The following is a 21,704-nucleotide window of genomic DNA, read 5'->3' as shown; positions in this document are numbered from 1 at the left end:
TTCATATGGAAAATTGATTATGTTATGGGGCGTGATGTGGCAAGGAAAATATTTTCGTGCGCATTTGTCGTTCGTCGTTTTAGCGATTTTCGATCTAGGAATAGATATATCCACATGTTTGAGGCAAGATTTTCGACTTCAGAGTTTCATAATGATACGATTTAAATTTACTTTTAGCATTTCTTTTATTTCATTTATCAATCTAAGAATCTTATGAGGTATCAGAATGTTGTCAATTCATGTACCCTTAGTTACATTTTAAATTGATTGAAAACTTTATTCCAAGAGGTTTTTGAGATATGCATTAATTCATGACATGTAGCTAATGAACAACATACATACATGAAGAACGCACCTTGTATTTTATTTAGAACTATAGAAAATTGTTGAATTATTCACAATAAGGTTCAATATGAGTGCTGTATTCTGTAATCTATTAATTTTTTGAACCGTACAAAGTGAGCCCAAATACACAAACCAAAACATTTTCATGCAAACTACTTTGTCTTCGATGCGTTGATGAACGGTCTTATCCGACTAGCTCACAATTCACAATCGAAAAGCAGATGTGGGAGGAAAACCCCTACGGCGTTGGGATCGTAAATACAGCAGTCTAGAATATTTTTACATTGAACTTTTAATCGTATCAGTTTTTCTACACAATATCCTCGACCCCTCGAGCAAAATAGTTGTGGTTACACCTACACGCTATAACCATTTGCGGCACTTGAAGCACTTCGAAGTTGCGTCGCGTCGTCGTCGAGAAGCTAACGGCAGATGTGTCGCTGCGGCAGGCTGATCATCTTGGATTTTTTTTTGGGGAGCGGCATCCCACTCCCACATAAATTTAACTAACTATGCTTCTTGCTGGGATGAAATTTGCCAAATTGGCCGCACTACTCGGATTCAAAACGGCAGTGTGGGTTATTTATGAGGTTTGAATGAGGTTTATTTTACTTCTTTCTGCCATATCACGCTATTTAGAGGTGATTAGTGGAAATTGATTTGAAATTTATGATGATTGATATCGTAGTGAACATGTCTGAACATCACCAACACTACAACTATAAATATATAATAATTTTAATTTTGTACTATACGTGAGGGTCGTAGGTCAAACAGTCGAAGAGATAAAAGGCCGTATTACAAACTTATAATGGCAAAAATGATAGCAACGATACGAAAGAATGTCTTAGAAGAATTATTTCATGGACTCAATTTTCTTTTGCATTGCCAATGTTTCCATTAAAAATCTAAATTATAAAAGTTTTTGAATTTAAAATTTTTAGGTTCTCATATTTTCAAACTTTTAAACTTTTCTAAAAATCTAAAAACCTAGAATTAATTTTTCAATTTTTCAATGTTTCAATTTTTCAATTTTTTAATTTTTTATTTTTTTTTAATTTTTTAATTTTTAAATTCTCAAGTTTTTAATTTTTCAGGTTCTCAATTTTTCAATTTTTCAATTTTTCAATTTATCAACTTTTCAATTTTTCAATTTTTTATTTTCTCAATTTTTCAATTTTTTAATTCCTCAATTTTTAAATTGTTTTGTTTTTTTTTTAATTTTTTAATTTTTTAATTTTTTAATTTTTTAATTTAATTTTTAATTTTAATTTTTCGATTTTTTAATTTTTTAATTTTTAATTTTTTAAACTTTTAAATTTTTAAATTTTTTAATTTTTAAATTTTTAAATTTTTAAATTTTTAAATTTTTGAATTTTTAAATTTTTAAATTTTAAAATTTTAAATTTTTTTTTAAATTTTTAAATTTTTAAATTTTTAAATTTTTAAATTTTTAAATTTTTAAATTTTTAAATTTTTAAATTTTTAAATTTTTAAATTTTTAAATTTTTAAATTTTTAAATTTTTAAATTTTTAAATTTTTCAATTTTTAAATTTTTAAATTTTTAAAAATCTCAAAATCTATATACATAAAAATGAATTTCTGTCTGTATGAACCTTATAGACTCGGAAACAACTGAACCATAGGCGTGAAAATATGTATGCAGAGGTTTTTGGGACCAGGGAAGGTTCTTAAGATGGTTCGAGACTCCTCCCCGCTTTGGGAAGGAGGGCTCCCATACAAATGAAACTAAAGTTTCTGCATAACTCGAGAGCTAATTAGATAATAAATCAATTTTAGGCGAATCAAAGTTCGTCGGGTATGCTAGTGTAAAAATAAAAAAACATCAAACATCTTAAAATTGAAAAAAATTGAAAAATTCAATTTCTGTAATTTTAAAATCATGTGATCAACAAATCTAAAACTCTCAAATCAGAATCAAAATTCCTAAATTTTAAAATTTTTATTTTTTTTAAATTTTTTTTTAAAAAAAATTAAATTTTTAAGTTTTTAGTTTTTAATTTTTAAGATTTTAAAGCCTTAAAATTTTAAAATTAGAATCTCTAAATTTTTAATTTTTTTTTCTCCAAATTTTTTGAATTTTTAAATTTTTGATTTCTTGTATTTTTCAATTTTTCAATTTTTTAATTTTTAAATTTTCAATTTTTTAATTTTTTAATTTTTTAATTTATTTTTTCATATTTTATTGTTCAATTTTTCAAGTTTTCAATTTTTTAATTTATTAATTTTTCAATTTTTCATTTTTTTTATTTCTTAATTTTTTAATTTTTTAATTTTTTCATTTTTCAATTTTTTAATTTTTCTGGTTCTCAATTTTTCAATTTTTCAATTTTTCAATTTTTTAATTTCTCAATTTTTCAAGGAAGTGAGGATTTAACACTTTTTAATTTTTTTTTTGTTTTTTTTAATTTTTTAATTTTTTAATTTTTCAATTTTTCAATTTTTAATTTTTTAAATTTTTAAATTTTTAATTTTTTAAACCTTTATATTTTGAAATTTTGAAATTTTTAAATTTTTAAAATTTTAAGTTTTCAAATTTTTAAATTTTTTTTCAATCTTTCAAATTTTTAAATTTTTAAATTTTTAAATTTTTAAATTTTTAAATTTTTAAATTTTTAAATTTAAAAAATTTAAAAAATGTTTAAATTTTTCAATTTTTTCATTTTTTTCAATTTTTTTTAATTTTTTAATTTTTCAATTTTTCAATTTTTCAATTTTTTAATTTTTTAATTTCTTATTTTTTTTTAATTTTTTAATTTTTAAATTTTTCAATTTTTCAATTTTTCAATTTTTCAATTTTTTTAATTTTTCAATTTTTCAATTTTTCAATTTTTCAATTTTTCAATTTTTCAATTTTTCAATTTTTCAATTTTTCAATTTTTCAATTTTTTAATTTTTTAATTTTTTTTAATTTTTTAATTTTTTAATTTTTCAATTTTTTAATTTTTCAAGTTCTCAATTTTTCAATTTTTCAATTTACCAACTTTTCAATTTTTCAATTTTTTATTTTCTCAATTTTTCAATTTTTTAATTCCTCAATTTTTAAATTGTTTTGTTTTTTTTTTAATTTTTTTTTCAATTTTTCAATTTTTTTAATTTTTAAATTTTTAATTTTTTAAACTTTTAAATTTTAAAATTTTTTTATTGTTAAATTTTAAAATTTTTAAATTTTCAAATTTTTAAATTTTAAAATTTTTAAATTTTTAAATTTTTAAATTGTTAAATTGTTTAATTTTCAATTTTTTAGTTTTTCAGGTTCTCAAGCTTTCAATTTTTCAATTTTTCAATTTATCAACTTTTCAATTTTTTAGAATTTTGAAATTTTAAAATTTTTAATTTTTTAATTTTTTAAATGTGTAGTTTTCTAAATTTTTAAATTTTAAAATTTTTAAATTTGTAAATTTGTAAATTTGTAAATTTGTAAATTTTTAAATTTTTAAATTTTTATATTTTCAAATTTTCAAATTTTTAAATTTTTATATTTGAAAAAAAATTAAAATTTAAAATTTAAAATTTTTAAATTTTTTAAATTTTTAAATTTTGAAATTTTTAAATTTTTAATTTTTTAAATTTTTAAATTTTTAAATTTTTAAATTTTTAAATTTTTAAATTTTAAATTATTTCAAATTTTTAATTTTTAAATTTTTATATTTTTAAATTTTAAATCTTTAAATTTTTAAATTTTAAATTTTAAATTTTTAAATTTTAAATTTTAAATTTTAAATTTTTAAATTTTAAATTTTAAAATTTTCAAATTTTTAAATTTTAAATTTTAATTTTTAAATTTTTAAATTTTAAAATCTTTAAATTTTAAAATTTTTAAGTTTCTAAATTTTTAAATTTTTAAATTTTTAAATTTTTAAATTTTTAAATTTTTAAATTTTTAAATTTTTTAATTTTTAAATTTTTAAATTTTTAAGTTTTGAAATTTTTCATTTTTTAAATGTTTAAATTTTTCAATTTTTTCTTTTTTTTCCATTTTTTTTATTTTTCAATTTTTTAAATTCTCAATTTTTCAATTTTTCAATTTTTCAATTTCTCAATTTTTCAATTTTTTAACTCTTGTTTTAGTTGTTCCAAAAGGAAAGTTGGAAGTTGTGTTTAAGTTTATCAAAAAGGAAAAGAAATTCCCTGCTACCAAGCAGGGTACATGTTTCGATATAATATTCGCAAAATGAACTACTTCGGATTAATCCGTTCTGTGTTTATAGCTACCGTGTGTGCACACTTCTGAAAATATAACCCTACGTTATTTTTACAGCATGCTCTCAATTTTCCCACTGCCATTGACATCACAGGGCAGTATCGATTCGATTAGCATACATCTGTGCTGTGGAACACGATAAAATTACTTTCCAACATGGAATCGCTACATCAGAGAACAGGTGTCGGTGTCATAAATAGATTGAAATCAGCTGCCAGCTACCTCTGCTGGTTAGATACTGAAATTTTCCCAAGACGTGACCTCGCCGGAGGCATTGCGCTACTAAGGATCGACAATTGACACGCGAGCTGCCTCGGGTCTTTTCTTGGTGTGTGGTTGTTCATTCTCCGTTGATCGGAATCTGCAAAAAAAAATAAATGACGTCAAAGAGAGTGAAACTTTATTATTTTGATCTTGAAGCTAGACAATGAGAAATTATTAGTCTTAGCAATACTCTTATGAAGTTAGTCGAAAGGTCATCTTACGGTTATTAGATAAACTTTATCTGTGGGCTGTGACCATTGTTGCTCGTTGAAGACGACTCTTGTTAGGGGAAATACCTAGATTAAGTACCAAAGGCAAAGGCGAAAAGTTCAAGTTGAAAAAAGTTTACCAATAAATTGTACGAAATTTTATATTTATGAAAAGTATAATGACAACCGCGATAGCAGTCACATGAAGTTAGATTTAGGTTGATTGATGATTGTTTTTCTCTCTTTTTGCCCTCTGATCCGACTGAAGATGAAGAAGATGTTGCTAAATTGTTGGAGAATAACCTAATTTTAATCGAGGGAAGATAATTACCAAAATTTTAGTCGTCACAGTATGGATTCATCAAACGCTTTATTCAGATTCATCTTATCATTTTCATCCTCGAAAACGCTCGCCAAGTCGTTCTGTACCTGATATGCGGTTAGACTAGAATTGGCTAATGGATATAAAAAAATATTATGCATTTTTTTTTGGATAGATTGATACTTTTAACTTTTACTTTTACTAACTTTTTAACTTTTACTTTATTCACTTAGTAAGTACAATCTGATGGTTTCTTATGCGTTTCATTTCTGTACAATCACGGACTCGCAAAGTAGCAACTATGAATTATGTGGTCATATTATGTTCAAATGCTCATAGTCATAAAGTACACCATAGTCAAGGAGTTTCTTACACGGTTTGGTTTTATTCGATTACGACCTTTAGCGTTTATAAAGCAATGAGTTGAAAATCAAAGAGAACTAATGAATTGCAATTGTATTGATGTTCGTGTTTGGGCCCTTAGAGGAAATCTAATGGCACGTTGAAGCAAAGAGTTATCACTTCAAATCATTGATAAACGTCTTCTTTATGAGTTACATGTAGGTACACATAAATTTGAAATGGGTATTAGTTGTCGATAAATCTAAAAAATGCATCATTTTGAAATACAAATTCTCATAATTTTTGACAGCCCACACCCTTTCAAAGTGAAATTCTCGAAGATTATCTTTAAACTAATTTGACCGTGCCAACGTAAAATCTTACCTCGCACTTGGCATAGACCAATAGAAATAATTCTGCGATTCAAATTCATAGTTTTGAAATACACGAATTGAATTTTTACGTGAAACTTGTCAAAGAAATGTAAGTCTTATTTTCTTAAAGTTAGCGACGGAAATAGTAGCAATATTTATTATCTTTAGCGATTTTAATTTTTTAATATATGAAATCAAGGAAAAGTTGCCTTTGATCTTAAATTGATAGGGGCTTTATCATAACAGAGGAACCGTCTAAGACGAATTAAGTACTGTCCATTTAATTCCACCAGTTAATTTTCGTTATCTTTGCAGATACGTATTTCGACCACAACTGTGTGATCGTCTTCAGTGTCTTGTACTTGACTCGACTACAAGACACTGAAGACGACCACACAGTTGTGGTCGAAATACGTATCTGCAAAGATAATGAAAATTAACTGGTGGAATTAAATGGACAGTACTTAATTCGTCTTAGACGGTTTAATACATTCCACTAAACGAGCTTAATATATTTTTCTGATAACAGAGGAGTTTTCTGCAAAATATTCAAAGACATAAAGATTATTTTAGGGTGAATCGAAAACCTTGATGATTTATTTTTACTAATGTGCATGAATGAAGATTAATGAAACATAATTGGGCATTTTTATCTCATTTGTTTAATTTGGCAATTAGCAGGCATTATTTAAGATATTTTAATGTTGATCAGCAAATGCGCCGTTCGAAGGACTATTCGTCACGCACCATTGGCCGTATAAAATGGCAAACCTTCTCATGCCACACGCTGAAGCCCCAATCTAAAATTAAGCCACGCTATTTTGCGTCCGAGGGCACAACCCCAATCAGCAGCTGATGGCAGCGCGTAGAAAAAAAGCTATTTTACAACAACTCAATCAATCTTATAGATACCTAGCTTTAGCTACCTCCGATCAGTGGTGGATTATTTACTGGCATGGGCGGACGAAAGGATCACACACTTGAGAGACTAGACTGCATACTATTTTAGAGACTGAACCCAATCTCGTGTTTTCACTCTCACTCGTTCGATCCCGATATTCGCCACGCGATTCAAATCGTAGACATTAACATGATGTTGCTGTCGATGCTGTAGTGGCGATCGGATATGCGATTTACTGCCTAGAAACTGAAAAAAAAATCGATTTGCTATTTATAATGTGTGTTTTGAATCCGTGGTTCGGCTATAGACGTGGTAAAAAAATGAAAAACGATCGAACACGGGGTGCACCAACAAACAGCCAATGGCAATGGAATAAATCGAACCGTAGTAGCTTACTATCTACATATCGACGGTTTCGTGCAATACAGGTACAACTAATTAGTTTTGTGTATTTCAGCAAGAAACTTTCAAAAATCGATAATTCAAGCTCTATCTGGAATAAGGGCGAATGTCGCAATAGAGGATTCTCTTCGTCGACTTCCCCTCTTTTATGAAAAAGTGACAAGCAGCGCATTTCTTTGTGGTTTATCACCTCAGAATGATAGAAAACAATGCAATTTTCAGAAAAAAAAATCAGTTTTTTACGAATTTTTCAAAAAACCGTCAATTTTTAAAATTAGCATAACTTTTGATATACCTATTGTGAATTTCGATCTGGGTCTTTGTTAGGTGAAACTATTTTACTATTTTCCGTGTTTTGCCATAAAAATGTCATAAAAGAATTTTTTTGAGTTGTGCCAATATTGTCTCAATCCGTGGTTCTCAACCTGGGGTACCTTCGCTGAAGGGGGTACCTCGGACAAAAATGCATAATGACGGATGTATTACAATTCAAATAAAAACTTATTGTAAAACTTTTGGTTATTGGGTTGTTTAGCAAAGAAAATATGAGCTATTTTACAGTTTGGCTTAAAGATTTATTTTACTATGTTTTGAAAATTCATATGTGAATATGTATATTATGTGGAAGATTTTGATTTGAACATGTATTGGAGGTAACCACTTTCCTTCGATGGGACTCAAACCCCTCCACATGTGCGTGGTACACATTCACATTTAGAGTGAGCGTGAGTATTTATAATGTGAAGGGTGTTGGCTTGAGACAATGGATTGTCTTTCGTAGTCGATGGAGGTCCTTTGTAGCTTAGTTGGTTAAAAGCACCAGTCTAGTGTACTGAGGGTCGTGGGTTCAAGTCCCATCGAAGGAAAGTGGAAATTATGTTTTTAAAATCAAAATGTTCCACTAATGTACATATTCACATCTGAGTTTTCAGAAAATACACGCAAAAAAATATTGCAGTCGAAACTACCATTCCGAGGGTGATTTTAAGAATATGCACCGACGATTTTCAGCAGATAACAAACCCGTTTGATTTTACCATGCGCGCAGTAAAAATCAAATGTGGCCCATGCGGAATGTTGTCACATGAACTGAAACAGTGGTGAATTTCTCTGAAACCATGGTAAAATTTACTGAAATTTCATGGCAGTTTCAAAAACAGAGCGTAGTCTACAAAATAGTAGTTTTTACCACAGATTTTTTTTTCTGTGTAGTAAATTAATGTCCAAGTCGGATGGTCCAATACCCGAGACAATTAAAATTGATTGAACTTAAAGATTATGCTTTTCTGATTTCCAAAACATTTTTAATTTGTTTGAAAACCTTTCATTAGTATTTTTGTTTTCTGTACAATAAAAGTAAATCATTTCAATCGACAGAATGTTAGTGTCATTCTATCGATTGAAATGATTTATTTTTTTCATAGAATGACAGTTGTTCCATAAGAACAAATTCTTAGTCCCACATAAATTTAAAGTACAAATTAAAAATAGTTCCGGGGCTCCAAAAGTTCTAAGAAAATTGAGTTAGGTTTAGTTTTTATGCAGATTTAGAATATGTAAAACCATCTATACTCCTAAACAACCCAATTGTGTAAGTTTTCATTCTTAAACTTTGTATTATATATAACATGCACGGGGAAGGGTCATTTGGCCGAAACCCATTCGGCCGAAAGCCATTTGGCCGAATGCCACTAGGCCGAAAGTTGTTTGGCCGAATATACCATTTGGCATATACCTTGGCCGAAAGGGTTGTTTGGCCGAAAGGGTCGTTTGGCCGAAAGTATCATTTGGGCAAAAGGCTCATTTAGCCGAAAGGGTCATTTGGCCGACAGGGTCGTTTGCCCGAAGGGGTCATTTTGCTTAAAGGGCCGTTTGGACGAAAGGGTCATTTTGCCGAATAGGACATTTGGCCGAACAGTTTATTGAAAAGTGAGAAATTAGGAATGAGAAGAGAGACGTCTCACTACTCACTTTGCGCTTCTCTTTTTCAACAGTGAGAAGTAAGAAATGAGGAGTGAGAAGTGAGACGTCTCACTACTCATTTCGCGCGTCTCACTTTTTACAGTGGGAAGAGAAAGATAAAGAGTGAGAAATGAGGCGTCTCACTTCTCACTTCTCATTTATTACTTCTCGCTGTAAAAAAGGAGAAGCGCAAAGTGAGTATTGAGACGTCTCACTTCTCCCTCCTCATTTATTATTTCTCACTATTTAAAAAAAAAGCGCAAAGTAAGTAGTGAGAAATGTCCTATTCGGCTAAATGACCTACTCGTCCAAACGGCCCTTTCAGCCAAATGACCCTTTCGGCCAAACGACCATTTCGGCCAAATGGCATTTTCGGCTAGATGGGTTTCGGCCTAATGGCTTGATCGGCCTAGTGGTATTCGGTCAAATGGCTTTCGGCCAAATGACCCTTCCCCAATATGCACGTATATCGAAGCCTATTGAAGCCTGCTCACTACTCGCAACACAGTGTTTGAATGGCTGTGGGACAAAAGATCAAAAGGACAGAATTTGAAGGTTCGGAAGCCTTCATATTAGAGGCATGAAGGATTTTCCCGAAAAGTTCAGTAGCTTCGTTGCAAGAAGCTTAGAAGCCTCCTTATAAGCGTCTCGAAAGCTTCATTCCAAGCTCGTAATTTTTAGTTCGAAAGACTGCGAAGCCTCCTTTGAACAGGCTCAGAAGTATCCTTCCAAGAGGCTCGGAAGCCTTCTTCCAAGAGGCTGGGAAGCCTCGTTCCAAGAGGCTCGGAAGCCTTCTTTCAAGAGGCTCGGAAGCCTTCTTTCAAGAGGCTCGGAAGCCTCCTTTCAAGAGGCTCGGAAGCCTCCTTTCAAGAGGCTCGGAAGCCTCCTTTCAAGAGGCTCGGAAGCCTCCTTTCAAGAGGCTCAGGCCTCCTTTCAAGAGGCTCAGGAAGCCTCCTTCCAAGAGGCTCAGAAGCCTCCTTTCAAGAGGCTCAGAGCCTCCTTTCAAGAGGCTCAGAAGCCTCCTTTCAAGAGGCTCAGAAGCCTCCTTTCAAGAGGCTCAGGCCTCCTTTCAAGAGGCTCAGCCTCCTTTCAAGAGGCTCAGGCCTCCTTTCAAGAGGCTCAGAAGCCTCCTTTCAAGAGGCTCAGGAAGCCTCCTTTCAAGAGGCTCAGAAGCCTCCTTTCAAGAGGCTCAGAAGCCTCCTTTCAAGAGGCTCAGAAGCCTCCTTTCAAGAGGCTCAGAGCCTCCTTTCAAGAGGCTCAGGCCTCCTTTCAAGAGGCTCAGAAGCCTCCTTTCAAGAGGCTCAGAAGCCTCCTTTCAAGAGGCTCAGGAAGCCTCCTTTCAAGAGGCTCAGAGCCTCCTTTCAAGAGGCTCAGAAGCCTCCTTTCAAGAGGCTCAGAAGCCTCCTTTCAAGAGGCTCAGAAGCCCCCTTTCAAGAGGCTCAGAAGCCTCCTTTCAAGAGGCCCAGAAGCCTCCTCTCAAGAGGCTCAGAAGCCTCCTTTCAAGAGGCCCAGAAGCCTCCGATCAAGAGGCTCAGAAGCCTCCTTTCAAGAGGCTGAGAAACCTCCTTTCAAGAGGCAGAGAAGCCTCCTTTCAAGAGGCCCAGAAGCCTCCTTTCAAGAGGCTCAGAAGCCTCCTTTCAAGAGGCTCAGAAGCCTCATTTCAAGAGGCCCAGGAAGCCTCCTTTCAAGAGGCTCAGAAGCCTCCTTTCAAGAGCTCAGGAAGCCTCCTTCCAAGAGGCTCAGAGCCTCCTTCCAAGAGGCTCAGAAGCCTCCTTCCAAGAGGCTCAGAAGCCTCCTTCCAAGAGGCTCAGAAGCCTCCTTCCAAGAGGCTCAGAAGCCTCCTTCCAAGAGGCTCAGGCCTCCTTCCAAGAGGCTCAGAAGCCTCCTTCCAAGAGGCTCAGGCCTCCTTCCAAGAGGCTCGAGCCTCCTTCCAAGAGGCTCAGAAGCCTCCTTCAAGAGGCTCAGAAGCCTCCTTCCAAGAGGCTCAGAGCCTCCTTCCAAGAGGCTCAGAAGCCTCCTTCCAAGAGGCTCAGGCCTCCTTCCAAGAGGCTCAGAGCCTCCTTCAAGAGGCTCAGGCCTCCTTCCAAGAGGCTCAGAAGCCTCCTTCCAAGAGGCTCAGGCCTCCTTCCAAGAGGCTCAGAAGCCTCCTTCCAAGAGGCTCAGAAGCCTCCTTCCAAGAGGCTCAGAAGCCTCCTTCCAAGAGGCTCAGAGCCTCCTTCTAAGAGGCTCAGAAGCCTCCTTCCAAGAGGCTCAGGAAGCCTCCTTCCAAGAGGCTCAGAGCCTCCTTCAAGAGGCTCAGAAGCCTCCTTCCAAGAGGCTCAGAAGCCTCCTTCCAAGAGGCTCAGAAGCCTCCTTCAAGAGGCTCAGAAGCCTCCTTCCAAGAGGCTCAGAAGCCTCCTTCCAAGAGGCTCAGAAGCCTCCTTCCAAGAGGCTCAGAAGCCTCCTTCCAAGAGGCTCAGAAGCCTCCTTCCAAGCGGCTCGCAAGCCTCCTTCCAAGAGGCTCAGAAGCCTCCTTCCAAGAGGCTCAGAAGCCTCCTTCCACGAGGCTCAGAAGCCTCCTTCCAAGAGGCTCAGAAGCCTCCTTCCAAGAGGCTCAGAAGCCTCCTTCCAAGAGGCTCAGAAGCCTCCTTCCAAGAGGCTCAGCAGCCTCCTTCCAAGAGGCTCAGGAAGCCTCCTTCCAACAGGCTCAGAAGCCTCCTTCCAAGAGGCTCAGAAGCCTCCTTCCAAGAGGCTCAGAAGCCTCCTTCCAAGAGGCTCAGAAGCCTCCTTTCAAGAGGCTCAGAAGCCTCCTTTCAAGAGGCTCAGAAGCCTCCTTTCAAGAGGCTCAAGCCTCCTTTCAAGAGGCTCAGAAGCCTCCTTCCAAGAGGCTCAGGCCTCCTTCCAAGAGGCTCGGAAGCCTCCTTCCAAGAGGCTCAGAAGCCTCCTTCCAAGAGGCTCAGAAGCCTCCTTCCAAGAGGCTCAGAAGCCTCCTTCAAGAGGCTCAGAGCCTCCTTCCAAGAGGCTCAGGCCTCCTTCCAAGAGGCTCAGAAGCCTCCTTCCAAGAGGCTCAGAAGCCTCCTTCCAAGAGGCTCAGCCTCCTTCCAAGAGGCTCGGAAGCCTCCTTCCAAGAGGCTCAGAAGCCTCCTTCCAAGAGGCTCAGAAGCCTCCTTCCAAGAGGCTCAGAAGCCTCCTTCCAAGAGGCTCAGAAGCCTCCTTCCAAGAGGCTCAGAAGCCTCCTTCCAAGAGGCTCAGCCTCCTTCCAAGAGGCTCGGAAGCCTCCTTCCAAGAGGCCTCAAGCCTCCTTCCAAGAGGCCTCAGGCCTCCTTCCAAGAGACTCAGAGCCTCCTTCCAAGAGGCTCAGAAGCCTCCTTACAAGAGGCTCAGGCCTCCTTACAAGAGGCTCAGAAGCCTCCTTACAAGAGGCTCAGGCCTCCTTTCAAGAGGCTCAAGCCTCCTTTCAAGAGGCTCAGAAGCCTTCTCTCAAGAGGCTCAGGAAGCCTCCTTCAAGAGGCTCAGAAGCCTCCTTCAAGAGGCTCAGGCCTCCTTCCAAGAGGCTCAGGCCTCCTTCCAAGAGGCTCGGAAGCCTCCTTCAAGAGACTCAGAAGCCTCCTTCCAAGAGGCTCAGAGCCTCCTTACAAGAGGCTCAGAAGCCTCCTTACAAGAGGCTCAGAAGCCTCCTTACAAGAGGCTCAGGCCTCCTTACAAGAGGCTCAGAAGCCTCCTTTCAAGAGGCTCAGAAGCCTTCTCTCAAGAGGCTCAGAAGCCTTCTCTCAAGAGGCTCAGAAGCCTCCTTAAGAGGCCTCAAGCCTCCTTCCAAGAGGCTCAGAAGCCTCCTTCCAAGAGGGCTCAGAAGCCTCCTTCCAAGAGGCTCAAGCCTCCTTCCAAGAGGCTCAGGCCTCCTTCAAGAGGCTCAGAAGCCTCCTTCCAAGAGGCTCAGAAGCCTCCTTCCAAGAGGCTCAGAAGCCTCCTTCCAAGAGGCTCAGGCCTCCTTCCAAGAGGCTCAGGCCTCCTTCCAAGAGGCTCAGAAGCCTCCTTCCAAGAGGCCTCAGAAGCCTCCTTCCAAGAGGCTCAGGCCTCCTTCCAAGAGGCTCAGAAGCCTCCTTCCAAGAGGCTCAAGCCTCCTTCAAGAGGCTCAGGAAGCCTCCTTCCAAGAGGCTCAGAAGCCTCCTTCCAAGAGGCTCAGAAGCCTCCTTCCAAGAGGCTCAGGCCTCCTTCCAAGAGGCTCAAGGCCTCCTTCCAAGAGGCTCAGAAGCCTCCTTCCAAGAGGCTCAGAAGCCTCCTTCCAAGAGGCTCAGGCCTCCTTCCAAGAGGCTCAGAAGCCTCCTTCAAGAGGCTCAGAAGCCTCCTTCCAAGAGGCTCAGGAAGCCTCCTTCCAAGAGGCTCAGGAAGCCTCCTTCCAAGAGGCTCAGAAGCCTCCTTCCAAGAGGCTCAGAAGCCTCCTTCCAAGAGGCTCAGAAGCCTCCTTCCAAGAGGCTCAGAAGCCTCCTTCCAAGAGGCTCAGAAGCCTCCTTCCAAGAGGCTCAGAAGCCTCCTTCCAAGAGGCTCAGAAGCCTCCTTCCAAGAGGCTCAGAAGCCTCCTTCCAAGAGGCTCAGAAGCCTCCTTTCAAGAGGCTCAGGCCTCCTTTCAAGAGGCTCAGGCCTCCTTTCAAGAGGCCTCAAGCCTTCTCTCAAGAGGCTCAGAAGCCTTCTCTCAAGAGGCTCAGAAGCCTCCTTCCAAGAGGCTCGGAAGCCTCCTTCCAAGAGGCTCAGAAGCCTCCTTCCAAGAGGCTCAGGCCTCCTTCCAAGAGGCTCAAGCCTCCTTCCAAGAGGCTCAGAAGCCTCCTTCCAAGAGGCTCAGGCCTCCTTCCAAGAGGCTCGGAAGCCTCCTTCCAAGAGGCTCAGAGCCTCCTTCCAAGAGGGCTCAAGCCTCCTTCCAAGAGGCTCGGAAGCCTCCTTCCAAGAGGCTAGGAAGCCTCCTTCCAAGAGGCTCAGAAGCCTCCTTCCAAGAGGCTCAGAAGCCTCCTTCCAAGAGGCTCAGAAGCCTCCTTCCAAGAGGCTCAGGCCTCCTTCCAAGAGGCTCAGAAGCCTCCTTCCAAGAGGCTCAGGCCTCCTTCCAAGAGGCTCAGGCCTCCTTCCAAGAGGCTCAGAAGCCTCCTTCCAAGAGGCTCAGAAGCCTCCTTCCAAGAGGCTCAGAAGCCTCCTTCCAAGAGGCTCAGAAGCCTCCTTCCAAGAGGCTCAGAAGCCTCCTTCCAAGAGGCCTCAAGCCTCCTTCCAAGAGGCTCAGAAGCCTCCTTCCAAGAGGCTCAGGCCTCCTTCCAAGCAGCTCAGAGCCTCCTACCAAGAGGCTCAGAAGCCTCCTTCCAAGAGGCTCGAAAGCCTCCTTCCAAGAGGCTCGGAAGCCTCCTTCCAAGAGGCTCGGAAGCCTCCTTTCAAGAGGCTCGGAAGCCTCCTTTCAAGAGGCTCGGAAGCCTCCTTTCAAGAGGCTCGGAAGCCTTCTCTCAAGAGGCTCGGAAGCCTCCTTAAGAGGCTCGGAAGCCTCCTTAAGAGGCTCGGAAGCTCGCTTTCAAAATGTCGGAAGCTCGGAAGTCGCCGTTTAAGAGGCTGCGAAGCTTTCAAAAGTCCTCAAAGTCTTTGTGCGGCCTAATTCCGCCAAACGAGATATCCGTTGGTTTGATCGCTTGTGTGCTGTCTTATCGTGCGTGAAACCAGTGAAACTCCGTTCGTTGCCCGACGAGGAAAGAGGCCAAGTCATGGCCTGCTATTCAATAGTCAATGTTGGCAACTGAACCGTTATACGGATGATAGTTGCATCTCTGTCATCAATGCACGCTGGAAGTGGATTGCCCAATTTCTAATATATCTCACCATCACATTCCCCTTCTTCTATCACTAAAAAAGACAAAAAAAAACATTGACTTGAGATTTTCATAAAGAACTATTACATAGCATGTTGTTTTTTTTTTTTGCAAATTACCGCCAAGTCTAGTTTTATAATCCAGTATCCAATATCCGTACCCAAATTTTCAGTCAAATATTTCAATCCTACGTTTAATACGATTTTCCAATCCGATACTCAAATCCAATGTATGAACCCGAAATGCAAATCAAATGTTCCTATTTTATGAACAAAGTTTTAATCCCAAACCAACTTTTGGAACGTTTTAATAATGGTATGAATGTTTTAATAATGAAGAAATTACTAAATAGTGTTGAGGCGTATTTAAAGTCTCCACCTATTGCAAGTGAGTTGAAGAAAATTGTATTTGAAGAAATTGAGTTGAAGAAAATTGTTATTTTTTGTTCAACTAGCAGAACGTTGCGTTGCCCGGGTTTGTTGTTAATTTTGGCGCTCTTAATGTCTATCATGAGTTTTTTATTGCGATGCTGCACTTTTAGTCAGCTCTAGACTGGATTAAAATCCTAGCGATAGAATATTCAACATTGTACCTATCGTGTAAAGCTTGTCCATGTCAAATCAAGTAGCACTCCTTCTCTGTACACTAAATCAAGAAGATGTCACAAACAGTTCCCATGCTAGTACCTCACGGCTATTATGTACTACCGGACCGGGCAATCACATGTCTGTTTCGAGCCATATTACGTCCATTGCAGTCGATTGTTTTTGGTATTTATCGGCGCTAAGCTGTTGTCAAATACTTGATACGGTTTCTCACCGATGACGAAGATGGTGACCTTGAATCCGCCGGCGAACGTCGAACGTTTCATGCATTGGCATATCCATTCGACTCTGAAGCTCAACTAGGAAGAAGAGCAATGAATGTATAGTTAGTATACATACCTACTTACATATAAGTAAAACCGGCTACCGGCAAGGATGAACCGCAGCCAGTCAAGACCATCAGATGAGGATGTGTCACTCAAAACAACATGGCCAAACGACAGCTTCTTGCATCAAACCAAGAGAAATGATGGTGCTTTAGCAATGCGGGAAGTTAAGCCCGAGCAAGTGACAATAATAATAAGAAAATGATACCTAATATAAGATATTTCATACTGTCTTCTTTTGAAATGCTTCTTCAAGTCAAGACTGATTCTTCTATTCTATTATTCGGTATCCAGTCATGTTTTAGAAGAAAATTTATATTGTTCTTCTTAAAACCTATATTATGAAAGATGCCACAAAACACACTCAGCATAAAAAAATAACTCACGTTCAAAAAATCTGAACAAATTAATTCTTCTGTACTAGCTATATACATTTAGTCGGAACGTCGCGTCAGCCAAGCACCGCCAAATTGAGTTTATTGGAAATGAAGAAGTAACAATAAAAAGTTTTATGGGATTATCGATTTTCCGTTATACGTGAAGCAATTTTCAACTTGTCTCAAAAGAGATTTACGAGAAACGCTTTTCAAACGGAGGATGAAAAGATTCTCGCCATAATGGCAGTTGTTTTTTCCAATTGTTTGGGAATTTTCCTGAGAAAATATGGCAATGCTATAGTTCTGAAACTACACAAGTAATTCCATTTCTTCAATAATACCAATTCAATGTCAATCAAATTGACAGTCACATACCGGGCTGCTGGTACTCGTCCAATAGGTAGGTGGGTGATGATACTCAACACCCGGCACTGCTCCATGTTCGCTGCCAGCCAAATTATAAATTAAATCAAATTTTCTCAAAAATCCCACACTACGTTCCGAGGGGTCTCCAGTAGCCTTGCGAGCAAAGGCGTAGGATTGCCAATTTGGAGATGGCGAGTTCGATTCTCGGTCCGGTCTAGGATGTTTTCGGGTAGGAAACTCTTTCGAAATCCTGGGCATAGTGTCTCCATTGTGTTTGTCACATAAAATACATACTAATTCAATGGCGGCATAGAAAATTATTCAATTAATAACTGAGGAAATTTTTATAGAATATCAAGTTGAAAAGCAGGCCAAGTTCCAGTTGGCATGAAGAGCAAAACAAGCAATCGAAGAAGAAGAATAATACGTTCCAAGCCAGCGCAATTCAATTGAAAAGTCGTCTCTATTTTTACCATTCTCTCGTTCTCTGGTGTGGCAAGATTCAGTGTTTTCCTATCAGTTTTCGATCCACAAATATCCAGATTAATTGAGAAATAGAGCAAACGCGTGAATTCCAGTTTTGTAGCTGTTGGCAGCATCCGTCGGGCGATGCATTTGTGAGTCACTACTAGTAGTGACAGGCACTTGGTTGGATCGCCGAAAAATGTAGACGCTCATCACCCAGACGTAAAGAAGAGTCTCCGACTGACAGAACATTTTTTCATTTAATGAATATGGGAGCTATGAGATGAAGAACCGGAACAATTACACTTCTTCCATGTGCTTAAGCCTCGGTGTTCTACAAATTACGTTACGTTGTCAAGCACGCTCATTATCACATAGAAGGAGCATTCCTTGCGTTGTGTTTCAAACAATTTTTTTTAAAGTTTCGTATAAGAAGCGTAACGAACGGAATTATGCCACCCAAATGTACCGCACTAAATCTTCCCTGAATTCCGTTCGAGTTAAATGGGTATCTCTCGATACGCTGAGGATGGAACAATCAATCGTACAAATTTAGGGACGCTCTATCGATATGATTTCCGTTCCGCTGTTTGCTTTCAGGTTCTGTTTGGTCTTTCGCCCTTCTGCCTACATTGCCACATTGTTGTCCATCTTCACGGTCGGTCGTGAAGCAGTCAATAATGGTCTGTTCCGTATGGCTAATTCACGCTCCACTGGTTAGGTCAATCTCAAACTGGTGCGTATCGCGTCTGCAATAGCACTAGTTAGTAGAGGAATGGCTCTGATGGTGGACGCAGACAGAGGTAAAATCCTAAATCAACATATGGGGACGTTTTTGAATTCAAATAGTCTGGAGGTATTTGTTCAAATGGACAAGTCCATTATCAAACAATTTGCCCTTTCTGTTGCTTACGTTTTAAATTTGAAAGTTTCTTCGACGAACTGACTTTTTTAGATCGCATTTCGAGACATATTATGGTTATCACAATGCAGATTTTAATAGATGCTTGGTGTAGAATTGGGGTCTTCGGTAGCCTTGCGAGCAAAGCCGTAGGATTGCCAACCCGGAGAAGGCAAGTTCGATTATCGGTCCGGTCTCGGATGTTTTTCGGTTGGAAACATTCTCGACTTTCTGGGCATAATGTATCCATTGTACTTACCACACAAGATACATACTCATGCAATGGCGGGCATAGAAAAGCTTTCAATTACTAACTGAGGAAATGTGAATAGAATACTAAATTGATTAGCCGGCCAAGTTTCAGTTCGGATGTAGAGCCATTGAAGAAGAATGATGGTGTAGAATCCATGTGGAGACGACTTAAGATGCAAGTCGTTCTTCTTCTTCTTCTTATTGGCATTACATCCCCACACTGGGACAGAGCCGCCTCGCAGCTTAGTGTTCATTAAGCACTTCCACAGTTATTAACTGCGAGGTTTCTAAGCCAGGTTACCATTTTTGCATTCGTATATCATGATACTTTTATGCCCAGGGAAGTCGAGACAATTTTCAATCCGAAAGTTGCCTAGACCGGCTCCGGGAATCGAACACAGCCACCCTCAGCATGGTCTTGCTTTGTATCCGTGCGTCTTACCGCACGGCTAAGGAGAGCCTCAAGTCGTAGGTTAGTTTATTTTTTATCATTATGTATGTCGTATGTCGAATTCAAATTACATAAGGCTTTTCAAAAAATATCATAAAAATAATTAAATCAAAAATTTGGTCGAATTGTTTATGAAATCGTGATATAAAATATATCCATGAGAAAACCGAAATTAGAATTTAGCAGCCGTACAAATGAATACAGTACAAATTTTTTCGACCAACGTCACTGGTTTCGACGCCGAAATATGTTTATTTCTGAAAAAAAATCTGCTGGCCTGATTAGCTTAAAGATTTGCGCCGGGCTGACTTTTTGCTTTGTTCGACGAAAGCGACCACAAAAAAGCAGATGATTGATTTCATTGCTATCGTGAGGGGTTGAATCCGTCCACTTAGTGTTAAATATTGAATTAGAAGGGATTTAATGTAATTAATTTCCTAAATAATGTTTTTAATGTGCATATGTTCGATAAAATGGTTTTCGAACGTCGAAAGGTAAAATAGTTTTTGACATTAACCTTCGGAGACTCGCACCATTGTATAAAGGCGAAAAAAGTACGCTTGTCATTTACAAGAGCGGTGGAGCTTCGTGAGTAATCCAGGACAGAACCATCTGAGTTCCGATTAGGTTGAATAAGTAAATAAAAAGAGTATAAATCGCCACACAGAAAACCGCACTAGGGTGCTTTTAGTTGATTATATAATTAAAGGATTCTATAACAAATTGAATCGAACAAAGCCATTCACCCCGATGATATTTATCCAAAAGTAACATTCAACATAAGACAGTCCTCCATCTTTGAGGAAGCAGATGAGGACAGATAGGCGGTATCGTCAGCTAGGGCATCTCGTATGTTTGTCGGTATTCCGTAGCTGGAGCGAGGAATGTCAAACTTTGGACATCGGCAGATCACATGTTCCACTGAGTTTTGTACTCCGCAGATGTCACAAACGGTACGAAAGGGCCTTCCGCCGAAATTATGTGAGAATCGGGTGTGGCCGGTGCGGAGGCGGGAGATTACTTGCTGGTCCTTGAGACTGGGCATGTCGTTCCAGGGTGCCGTGGATCCCTTGACCTTCCGCAATTGCGTGGTTCTGGAAGCAGCCCATTGGTTTTCCCAATCCTGGCTGACGATCTTTTTGATCCAGGCTTTAACGTCAGCCGAGGGAACCGATGTTGTGAAACGCCGGTCTTGGTAGCCGGCTCCAGCCAGAATGTCCGCAGTGACGTTCCACAGTGCCCGGCAATCCAGGCGAAGGTTGTCGATTGTTGTTCACTAGCGAGAATGACCTGGACTGGATCCATGGATGTATCGGTTGGTCACTTTGTGGCGCACCGATGGCACTAGCGGAATCAGTCAGAATTAGGACTGAGCTGCGGATTCCGCCGAGAAGAGAGTGCATTGTGCAGGAAGGCTGTCCGAGACCGTTAGGTTGCTCCCAGTGACGCCTGAGCCGACCCCTTCTCTAGAAAGGGAACCGTCAGTGTATCGATGCTCATAGTCCCTAAACTCAGTAATTAGCAACTCGGCGACCGATCTTCGAAGAGCTTCTTCTTCTTCTAAAGCAGTTCACAATGGAGCTATTTATGTTGGTTGTGGAAGAGTACCAGCTCCTCGCTCCATGCCAGTGGACCCTAGCCACCGGGGGGAGACTGAAACCGTGCATGATCCGATCTACTTGAACAAGGAGAGGGTTCCTATGTTTCCTTGCGCACTATGGCGAAATGGGAGGACCCCTGCTTCAGCGCAAGCAACCTCAGCGAGTGTGGAAGGAAGAAGTCTGGAAGCCATGCGAAGGTATTGGCTGAAGACTGGGGAGAGTATGTTGACAAGCTCATGACGTGCTACACAAGTCAGTTCCAGTCCGTACAGCAGTTTGCGCTTGGCGCTTGGCCGATATGATACCGAGCGCCTCTGTTGTTCGTCCTATAATAAAGTTTTAACAAGGTTGATCCTTGATTTGCAGCCAACTTTGACCGCTTGGGAATGAGGGACGAAGGTCAGTCCTCGATCGATGGAGACACCGAGGACTTTCACGTATTTCCGGTTTGGGATCGGCTGCCCATTAATCTTGAGACTAGGGCCGGAGAGACGATGCCGTCCATTGCACACATGCCCGCGGACGCTTTTTCCGGCCGACATGGTGAAGCCAACCGACGAGGCCCACCGATGAACTGCACTAACCGCTGCTTGGGTTCGGATACGCGTTCGCGCCGGAGTGTCTCCGACTACCACAAGCAGGATGTCGTCCGCGTAGACGAAGATGTAGATGTTCTTGGGGAGGCCATTGAAGACCCCATTCATGGCAACCAGAAACAGGGTTACTGCCAGAACAGACCCCTGCGGGACCCCAGTCTCCTCTGGGAGGTTCTGGAGGCGGAATTGCCGATAAAGACCCGAAAGGACGACATGTTTCCTTTGGTCAAAGGCGCTTTGGAGTACGTCTCCTAATCCGGAAAAGTACGGACTTGCCCCAAACCCCCTGGGCGGAAGGCGTGTTGGCGAAAACCAAATCTTCCTTCAGCCTCAAGCTTTTCACTTTTCATGCTGAGTTTTGAATTGTGTTGTAAGGTGGATACCCGACTAGAAGGTCATATCAAAATTATATCAACCTATGTTATTATGTTATACTAAATTTTTATAACAATTTTTTTTAGAAACGTGTTACAGGATGAAGGGGCCCTCCTTAGCCGTGCGGTAAAATGCGCGGCTATAAAGCAAAACCATGCTGAGGGTGGCTGGGTTCGATTCCCGGTGCCGGTCTAGGCAATTTTTCAATTGGAAATTGTCTTGACTTCCC

At 39.3% G+C, this 21,704-nt stretch overlaps 1 protein-coding gene and 1 non-coding gene across 2 annotated transcripts in view; both read left to right on the top strand.

The window, feature by feature from the left end:
- Nucleotides 1-21,704, top strand: part of LOC134221546 (uncharacterized) — a 187,399-nt gene that overhangs the window by 66,577 nt on the left and 99,118 nt on the right. The window lies entirely within an intron of this gene.
- On the top strand, nucleotides 8,177-8,251 carry Trnat-agu (transfer RNA threonine (anticodon AGU)). The gene has a single exon. It is a non-coding gene; the product is annotated as a tRNA-Thr (tRNA).

The sequence above is a fragment of the Armigeres subalbatus genome, chromosome 3, assembly GCF_024139115.2.
Source record: "Armigeres subalbatus isolate Guangzhou_Male chromosome 3, GZ_Asu_2, whole genome shotgun sequence".
Taxonomy (NCBI): Eukaryota; Metazoa; Arthropoda; class Insecta; order Diptera; family Culicidae; genus Armigeres; species Armigeres subalbatus.
The sequence above is the reverse complement of the archived record's forward strand: the minus strand, read 5'-3'. Positions and strand labels throughout refer to the sequence as shown.